The sequence below is a fragment of the Oryzias melastigma genome, linkage group LG18 (genome assembly GCF_002922805.2).
Source record: "Oryzias melastigma strain HK-1 linkage group LG18, ASM292280v2, whole genome shotgun sequence".
Classification (NCBI taxonomy): Eukaryota; Metazoa; Chordata; class Actinopteri; order Beloniformes; family Adrianichthyidae; genus Oryzias; species Oryzias melastigma.
Window position 1 is genome coordinate 18,796,416 of NC_050529.1, and position 8,292 is coordinate 18,804,707.

An 8,292-nucleotide genomic window follows, 5' to 3' on the forward strand; every position below is an offset into this window, starting at 1 on the left:
AAATACTGAGATAAAAAAAAAAAGCGATTAATCGCGATTAATTTTTTCTAGTTTTCGATTAATTCGTTAATTTGTTTTAATCGATTCCTTAAAAAAGAACATTTACCATAATCCTCATTTGTGTCTTCAATCCACGTTGGATCCCAGCTTTCCTTCCCTCTATTGCTGAGTTCAACGATGACACATCAGTATTCAGTCCATTCGTGTCCCTGCTCACGTCTGCATCTCATTATCCTTCTCACCACCACGCACATACACATTCCTTTGGACAAAAACAGTGAATTCTCCCATTCCTTCTCAGCAAACATCATAAATATTTTTGGAAAATGTGCAAAGCCAATTCTGTGAAATATTTTTGGACAGCAGCAGATTATTTATCCATAGACTCCCAGGTGTTTTTTTCAAATGTGCTTTTCTGCTTCCGTTCGTTTAGTTGTTTAACTATATTTTCAAGACTATATTTGCCTACCAACATGTTTCCATTATTGAAGACCTTGAAGGACTAACACATTCCGAGTTCACGTATGTGTCTGTACATGAATAACGGCTTCTCCAGAAGCACGGTTTCATCTGTGGTTACTTTCTCATTACCGTGACCCACAGCTTTGCTCAGACAGAGTCCTGAATGGATGTAATGAACTACGGCGCCGGCTTATTTGAGCGAGGATGTGAGGCGACTGACAATGCAGGACGCCTGCCGTCTCAAAAACCCTAAAGCCCGGCAGTGGTTGGTTGACAGGAACTTTTCGTAAACTCTTAAGGTTCTCATCTCCTAAAACAATTCATGGTATCTTTTATAACATGTAGAGTATATATATATATAAAGGTATCATAAGTAGAGATCTGATGGTTTGATGGTTTGTTTAAGCACCAGCTGTTTACTCAGAAGTCTTAACGCTGATTTTAACCTCACATGATTTACTCCACTGAGGCACACTTACTGTAGCTTCCTCTATAGCAGCTTTAGATTCTAACTCATATATCGACATTTTTAACAACATTTAGGATTAACATTGAAAAAAAACATTTCTCAAGGCTCCATGTTTCAAGTTTTTCTGCCTGTTTCTGTGTGGATTCGATTTATACATATATGAAGTAGTAGTTGTTCTTTGGTATGTGAAGGACTGTGAAGAGATTAGCTTTTATTTTAGCAACAGACAAACATTTTTGGGGAATTTAGTTTACTGATAAATGTTATGCTAATTTGTGGTTTAGTTAATAATTTAGCAACATGCTGTTTTTTTCAGGTAATGTGTTATCTACTGAAGTTTTTTGGGATTATTTAGAATTTAGCTTCTATTTTGGAACGAGGCTAACTTTTTTGAGTAATGATGAATTTTAGGCCATTTAGGAGTTCAGCTAGTAGTTGAGCAATGAGCTAGCTTTTTTTTCTTTTTTTGGCTAATTTGGCCTCAAATGAAAATTTTTATGCTAATTTGGAGTTAAACCAATATTTTAGCAACATGCTAACATTTTTGACTAATTTGTTATCTACTGTGGTTTTTAGGATAGTTTTGAATTTAGCTTCTATTTTAGTAACAGACACACATTTTTTACATATTTAGTTTACGGATGAATTTTATGCTAATTTGGGTTTAGCTAATAATTTAGCAACAACATATGTTTTTGGGTAATTTTTTATCTACTGAAGTTTTTGGGGGATAATTTAGAATTTAGCTTCTATTTTAGAACAAAGTTAACTTTTTTGAGAAACTTAGTTTACTGAGGAATTTTAGGCCAGAACAACTAATAAAAGTGTCTAAAATAAATGTTATTACTTTTTCATTAAAAAAAAAAAAAACACAGCAAAGTACTGAAATAGCACAAGGCTGACCGTGTGAAAGTGTTTCGTCTTACGCCGTTCCTCTGCAACAATTTAATATTTCAGTGAGGGAGAGACTCTCAAGTCTTGTCTCTACAAGTTCGATTATACAGTTAATGGACGCAAGACTTTACAAAATTTCTTACTAGGAAGTAAGTGAATAATAAATTAGCAAATTCAATAAATTATTTTTTTTTCCAAACAAAAATGTATTTATTTAACATTTAAATGTGATTTTAATGTTTATTGAAACATTTGGATTCTTGACGTTGAAGCTGTGTAAAAGTAATTCGATGTTTTATCCTCAATAAGGATTTAAAAAAAAAAAAAAAGTCAAAACAACTGTTGCAGGGGACCCAATGTTATCATTCGCCCAGGCCCCCAAACTACTAGGTCCGCCCCTGGGCATATTTTTAAACAGGCAGATCATAGAAATCCTCCTAAAATAAAGAGAGAAATGAGTCATTTTCAATAATATCAAATAGTTTTAATTCTTGATGCAGCTTCATTGGAAATATACAGTAAAATTCATTGAAAGAAAAGAAAAAAGAGCTGAGAGAAAGACACCCACAGATGTTTGTTAAAAAGGAAGTCTATGAACAAAAGGGCTCCAGCTTTGCCGTCTGCACACTAACCCTGAACGGGATCGTTATCCTTCGGGGTTTCTCACACCGATCACTTTCATCTAAATGGTTTTCGGCTGAAATCACACAATCAATACACACCGCAGAATCCATCTCGGGCGGCAATTACGAGCCAGGTGCAGACAGGTTTTACTGTAGTTATGAAGCGGAGCCGACTGAAGTTTGCTGTCCTTCCATTCCATTGGAGAAGTCATTGTGCTGCTTTGCATGTTAGTAAAGAAAGTCCACAAACCTGGATGCTCGTAATCACCCTTTTTTTCCAACCATATTGAAAGTAAGGTGAGAGCAAAGAACTGATGAGGAGTTTTTGAACAACATGCTGAACATTTGCTAGCGAACATTGGTGCTGGTGTGTCCGTGTTAGCTCATAGACCTCCCTATGGAGGGAAAAGTACGACCAGGCCTCGCTGCTTTGGTGTTTTCATCCCAACCCAGCATCATTTGGTCCATTGAAAGTCCTAACATGAGTTTTTAGTTAATGATCTGCGAATAAATAATCTCACATCTACCTTTAATTAAAAATATTACTTGTTTTTTTTGGTGTTCCAACAAGTTTATGTGGAACTTTAGGAAAGTTTTGGCGGCTGAAGAGAAGCCTGGAAACGGCTCCATACTTGACTTTCTCCTCATGCTCCCTAAATTACCTCATTTATCAAAGCTGTGTCTCAAATTAAAGCAGGTTTTCTTGTACGTTGAGAAGTTGCTCCGGAGCCTCATGAGACAGGAGGGGAGCACAGCCGACGACCGGAGGAAAATCAATGGTGCGAGCTGTTCAGTCTACCAATGTAACATTACTTTTACAAGTCCAGAAGCAGGGAAAGGCGTTTCATCATTGTTTCATACAGAAAAAATCTTGCAGAATTAATATACTGTATATATATATATATATATATATATATATATATATATATATATATATATATATATATATGTATATAGGATTGTTCCAAATAAATTGTGTTGTTTGACGATAATTTCACTATTGCGGACATTTACCTAAACAAAGTTGAGGTAGAAGGAGAGGTACATTTTTTTCCTTAAAATTTTTACATGTATAATCACAGGGCTGATCCTTTTTAAAATCTAAAATCAAATTCAGTATCTGGAAAAAATATATATTTAAACAGAAAAAAGGAGTCCTTTTGACCAATTCCATTTACCGTCCTTTATTTGCCTAATTTCAGTCTTATTTGTTGAATTTTAAAAGCAGAAAGTAGCTAAGTCTCTTTCAAATTAAAATTGATCATTAAAAAAATAAAAATTAATAAAAAATTTCAAATGAACTGTTTAACATTTGAGGCATTGCCGCCGGCATTGCAGCCGTTAACACGATCACGACGCTTTTCTCCTTCAGAATCTGCTAGAATTACTTTGATCACGTTAACAATTAAAAAATTACATTAAATCAGAGAACATAAACATAAAGTAAGCAACTGCTCTGATCATCTTATTTACTTAAAAAAATCTAATAACCAAAGTTTAAAGAGCCCATATCATGCTATCCTTGAGCTATATATCATATATATATATATATATATATATATATATATATATATATATATGCATATATAACTTACGAAAGAAAACTTTTTTAATGAAATGTGAGCAATTTTTGCGAATTTTTTCGCCACACATTGACGTTTGGTTAAGGACCGCTCCGTATCACTTTTTGATGTTTTAGGGTGTCACACTTGTCATTTTTTGATGTGGTGGCTGTTCGTAAAACCAAAGGTCCACAACCTTCAGGACACGGTCCTGGATGAGGTTTCGCATGCGGACTGGTGTTTGGGACGTGGCCTAACCAACCTGGCACCGGACACGGTACTGGACGTGATCCAGTACTGATCCAGTTTGGGTACCGGTGCACTCCATGTCCTGAAGGTTAAGTACCTGTGATTTATTGGGAACAGCCAGCATGTCAAAAACGATGAGTTGGGGAGACCTAAAACGTTAAAAAGTGATGCAGTGGGATCCTTAACCAAACGTCAATGCATGACGAGGGGAGAATTAGTGTAGCTGTTATCAAAAATAGTATGACTTTAATTGAAAGAAATTTTTTCTAATAATTTGAAATGAATAAAAATATCTTCCAGCCAATAAATAATAATACTTTTTGTGTTTATCAGTTTATCAGAACTTATTTTTTGTTCCACTTGTAATTCTTTGGTGCTATGGGGAATGTTATACAAGTTACCACACCTGAACGAGTCTCACAGGTCCAGAAAAGATGAGTCTGTAAGTGTTACGCCTCGGAAATAAGTTCTAGAAGAATAAAGATGTTTTTGAAGTTGAGTTAAGGCGGCCAATGAGTTGAGACAGCACAGTTGGGGCATGGAACGAGGCATGTTAAGACATGTTGAAGAACTTTTGTGTCCAAATAAATGTCTGTTATCTGTTTGTGGCTTTCATCGAGTAATAAGTCGACCTGGAAGTGAGACGACTTGATCCATGAGGCACCGCCTTTCGCTCCTTGTGGGTGGAGCCCATTTCATGACGTCATCCTAGAAACTTTTGTAAAAGTGGAAAGCGTTTTGCCGATCCCAGCTAGCTCCGTGGCGGTTTTGGCAGCACAGGCTCCTCTTGGAAGGGGCTGTTCCCCACTTTGTGATGTCACGATGTGAGGACCAACTAATTTTCATGGATTGGGAGGGGCTGGTTTTAAAAGAGATGCGTGAATGGAGCAAAATACCACCAAAAAAAAAAAAAGGAACATTATACACACTTAAAAGGTAAAAAAAAGCTTTTGCATGATATAGGCCCTTTAAAAATTCCTCAATAACTAATTTGAATATTTATTTGAATTTCATTGAACTAATTTAGGCTAACTGCCAAACGGTCAAATGAGACCTGGATATGTGTATGTAACGATGAAAGGGCTAAATAGTTTAGTCACACTTCTTTCTGTTCCCCCTTTTGAACAAACCTTTGAATTTACCTTTAAGGTCCAACCTAAGCAAAAATTCTAGGAAGTTCATTTAAAGAAGGCTCCATCTTTGACATTCCGCTCACCTCCCTTCACATGTACGTAAATTGAACTGACACTGCATTTATAATTCATGGGTTTAATCTGACCTCCAACCACCTACTCCACCATAAAAACTCCTAATTTGCTCCTGCTTTATAGAATGAAGCCTGGAGGTCTGCAGACGGGGGTTGACCTCTGTGCTGCAGCCATCGCTGACCCCACTCTGTCATTTCATGTCTCTACTTCACGGCTGACCTACTGTTGTTCTTTCACTTTGTTTTAACACGACTGACAGCGGAGGGTTGACACAGCTGGAATTCACAGGGCTCTGAGATTTACAGTCTTTCATGTCTTTGGAGAAGACATGCATAGAAGTGAGGTCAAATGGATGATTGACTGAATACTTTTAGATACAAAAGGGTTACCTATGCTTGTTTCTATTGTTATCTACAATAGTCAATTAGATGTAAAACTTACATTTTTATTGAAAACTCTCAAGGAAGACATCCAGCTAAGCGCTGCATACATTTGAATCATTTCAGAGGTGGTTCATTAATAAAATTACTTTCTTATGTGACATAAAAATATGTACCTAAAGACGATATCTGTTGTTTTTTGGTGGATTTTGGAAGCAAATGTTGTGATTTTGTTCTCTCCACAAAAAGCGGCATTTGGTTGGTGGATGGTCATAACTGCTCTTTTCTTTGGTCAAGGTTAAGGGTGAGTTTTAGCATTTTTATTTGATTTGGTTCATTTTTTTCATTGCAAGTGGATTCAAATTTGCAAACAGAACAATTTGTGCAATTTCTGCACCCAATTTTTAAATATGAGGAAAACAATCATGGAGTTTTGTATGCTTCACTTGGTGACATAATCTATTCTTATTCCAGGTAAAATTTCCAATAATCATTTTGAATTCCAAATCATTTTTTTTTGTTTTTTACTTTGTTGTGGTTGCAATTTTACAGTTTATTAACATTCAAAACTTTCTTTGCTATGCTAAACTGTTGACCTCATTCTGCGTATCTTATAAAAGACACACTTTTAAAAAATTGTTTTTTTTATCCTGTTCTTCAAATCTCAAGAAAATAAATCTTAAAATTGCATTTCTTAGTATTTCTTTACTCACATCCACATGAATCTGGAGCAGACGAAAAAACACAGTTTGAAAAAGAGCTAAAAGAATACTTCCTGCAACGAGAAGGGGAAAAGGGGGCGGGGTTGCCAATGGTCCCACCCACAACTCGGAAACCAATTTCTTACGAACTCCTGCCGCTCTGCAGAAACTGAGGCATCACCAGTAAAACTTAAACACAAAATCTTTAACATCCCAGCCAAGGCCAAGTGGGCCCCATGGTTTAAAATTGGGCAGAAAATGTGGCCTTAAATGGGTTTGTCCACACTTTTCGTGGTACCCTGACCTCTGTTTGCCCACATTGGCTTTCGAGGGCACTCAGTGGGTAGGCACGCTATGCTAGCCAGCCACCCGGTGGACAGTGTACCGTGCTAGCGAGCGCCACTGTAGCGTGCTCCTCCGTAGTGACCTTCTTTGTATCATGCTAGCGAGCTCCGTTGTATCGAGCTTGCAAGCGCTGGTGTAATCGAGCTAGCAAACTCTGCTGTGTCGAGCTAGCAAGCGCCCCTGTATCGAGCTAGCGAGCTTCTCTGTAGCAAACTAGCTAGCTCCACTATATTAAGCTGGGGAGCTCTGCTGTAATGACCTAGCGACCTCCCTTGTAGCGAGCTAGCAAGCTCTGATGTAGCATGCCTGCATTTTCATCTGTAGTGAGCTAGCAAGCTCCTCTGCATTGGACAAGTGAGCTTTGCTGTCCGTCAGGTAGCTGGCTAGCATAGCATGCCCGTGTTTGCCTACAATGGCTTAAGTGGGCCATTTGGGGCGTGAGCCGTTTTTCTCCTTCAGAATCCGCTGGAATTAGGTTGATCACGTTAACGGTTGAAGAGTTACAGTAAATCAAAGAACATGAACACTGGAGCTTCAGTGTTAAAGGGTTAAACGACCACTATAAATGCTTTTGCAAAAAAGTGGAACTTTAAGTTTTTCCTATAATGCGTTTGTCTTTCTTTACCCTTTTTACTTGATGCATCTCGTACTTAGACTGAAGTGGCATTTTTTTTCCCTGTAATTTGGCTATTTAAGAATTTGAACCTCACTGCTTCATTTTTTGTATGCTAAACAAATCCAAATCTAATATAATATAATCTAAACATTAAAATTAGCTGTACTTTTATCTTTATCATGTGCCATCTGCCCAAATATCAAGGGTTATTGTTTATTTGCTAAATGCCTGGTGCTGGTAGCGTGTTAGTTCTATAATGGCTGATACTGTATTCTGACCGACTCATGTTCATAAACCGTTAAAGCAGATCGAAGACAAAGTTTGTTTGAGTTTGCACTCTCGGTCTGGACCAACTCGGGAAGACAAGTCATGTTTTAAAAGAACCAGGTGAGATGAGAGTGAATGACAGCTGTGTCAAAGCTGGAAGATTCAAACCACCAAATTGAAATGAGATCCTTTAAGATCTCACTCAGCAGAGAAAACACAGAGACGTCCTTTGATACTCAAATCCTTCAAAGTGAAGCTTCAACTGGCTCTTTATGAACAAAGCTGAGAACAATGGAAGCCAAGCAACTTCTTATTGTTACTTTTATTCAGTAAACGTGTGTTTTATAAGCCACCAGTGTTCCATAGAGGAACAAGGGAAGAAATACAGGAGGAGGAGAGGGAGGCTGTGGATCAATGGATGAGTGACCATCAGCCAATCGTACGTCTAAAGCTTTACTGTAAGTCAGATAGTTATACTATATTTGGGAAAGAGACTTAACCCCTTGATGCCTGAAT